The sequence below is a fragment of the Equus asinus genome, chromosome 1 (genome assembly GCF_041296235.1).
Source record: "Equus asinus isolate D_3611 breed Donkey chromosome 1, EquAss-T2T_v2, whole genome shotgun sequence".
Taxonomy (NCBI): Eukaryota; Metazoa; Chordata; class Mammalia; order Perissodactyla; family Equidae; genus Equus; species Equus asinus.
In genome coordinates this window covers 141,636,946-141,639,206 of record NC_091790.1, presented here as the reverse complement: position 1 = coordinate 141,639,206, position 2,261 = coordinate 141,636,946, and positions in this window count along the sequence as shown.

Genomic DNA, 2,261 nt, shown 5'->3' with positions numbered 1-2,261 from the left:
CAACCACAAAAGTGACTCTAAACACAATGACAATCATGCCAGACAAAAGAGACATAATTTCATATTTACAGTCTAACATCACTTAAAGATACTTTGAAGTAACTTTGAATGAAGTAAGCATTCAAGGTAAAAGTGTTCCTGGTTGAATTGCTAAGCTAGCATCAAAGTAAAATACAGGGTTTCTTTTTTATTTTGTTTTATTTTATGTGATGTTGAGCTAAGCATCTGTCCAGGCAATAGCAAATCCCACTGGTTGCAGGAGCTGGGTTGTCTCTGCATTTTATGGATAGTACGAGGAATGAGGTCCATGGTTGTGTTCTCTCAGCTTCTGACTTTGTCTTCTGGATTACTAGATTAATATTGAATAAATAAATGGCTAAGGGGAGACAGGGAGGGAGGGACAGACGGAGGGAGAGGGAAGGAAAGAACTTTTGTGACTTAAAAGTGCTTGAACTATCCCACAAATCAACAGGCAAAATAAGCCCACCAGAGTTTAAATGAATTTTCTGGGGTACAGCAGGCAGGCATTCCTCCATATGAAAAATAAATGGACTTTGATCTATTTTTTCTTGCAGCCTAAAATTTCTCATATTAAACAAAGACTTTTATGGCACAATCAGTTTAAATATGAACTGTCTGAGTCGCTATGACTGAAATTTAATTTTGCTTAGCAGGGTTTCTCAAATGTGGTCAATGACTGACTCTATCATGGTTTTCCTAGAACAGTGCTGGTTTGCTTCTGTCCTTTCAGAGTAATTATTAGCAGCAACTTGCTTCACTCTCAAAAGTGTCCTGGTTTAGAAAATAATTTATATGGTCACTCAACCAATGACTAAACACGTTTGAAAATCCTGGTTCTTATTAAAAGTAGAGCTTCCTGGGTCCTACCTTGAACCTAATAAGTTAGGACATCCGAGGGGCAGGCTTAGAATATGCATTTTAACAAGCATCCCCTAGGTAATTGTTAGGATTACTAAAATTTGAGAATTACTGAATGCATTGATAAGAGAAGACATTAGATTTCAATGAGGAGAAAGCTGGAAAGGCCAGTGAACGAAAATAAACAGGATGAGGTGACATTATTGAATAATATACCTAAAGCCACCAATATATAATTTTGTTTATGTGGCAAGTTTCTTTATGGCCTGTATCCAACATCACCAGAACATCTATCTTTGCCCCAGTGGCAGCAAGATTGGTAAAACAGTACAGATATGAGGAAGCTGGCACGGGAGGACTTCCTCCAGCTTCTGTATTTACATTTGCTTTGACCTCTGCCCTTCATTACTCCAGGTCTATGCATCTTCACTTCCTGTGCATCTGACCCAGTTCTCTCACTAGACTAGCTATCCTATGCTACTGATCATTCCAGATGGCTTTTTTTATCCCTCCCTATGCCATCTCCTCTGTAGATCCAAATTTTAACTTTAGAAAAACAAATACTATTATTCCAGTAATCAATGTTGAGTTTTTTTCCACGAAAGAATTAAAGGAAGAAGGAGAGCAGGGTAACCCCATAAAGAAAGAGATTAACTTGGAAGCTTTTCTTCTTGTAGCTTTCCTCTTCACATATAATTGATGATTTTTAGTTAAAATTGAGCAAGCACATCTAGGATCACCATATACCTAGGTAGTCTTTAACTTCTATATTGGTTAACTAATGTTCTTTGGTTGTGAGGAACAGAAGACAACTCTGGCTAATTAGATGACACGGGAAGATTATGGGATGTGTTCTAGAGCATTGCAGGAAATCCAAGGAAGGAGCGAAAGTCAAAGGCTCAAAAGGACAAGAATGGGGGAGGCTTCAGGGCCTCAAGGAGTTTACAGATGTCTCTCTAGAATTTGCCACTAATGTGACTTGGATCAAATGGCTTCCCAACTCTCTGTCTCACCATTCTAAATGTTAATCGTCAGGATGCAGAACTAAGTCAGGTGGCAAAACCTGGACAAACATCTATGGCCAGGTAGACAGAACACATAGCACAGATTTGATCTCCTGATGCCTGTGTCTATGGGCAAAGGAAAAATCTGTCTGACAAAGGAAAAATCACAGCTGACCATACAGCCACTCCAAAGGTATCTGCTATAATCCACCCTCTGGCTGTCCAGAACACACACACACACACACACACACACACACACACACTCTCATATACATACGTTTTCTTCTCTATATCTAAAAAACACTCATAACACATGTTCCAACCAATGCTCACACAGCTGCAATGGGAGACAACCACAGTCGTCCCCAGCCACTGCAC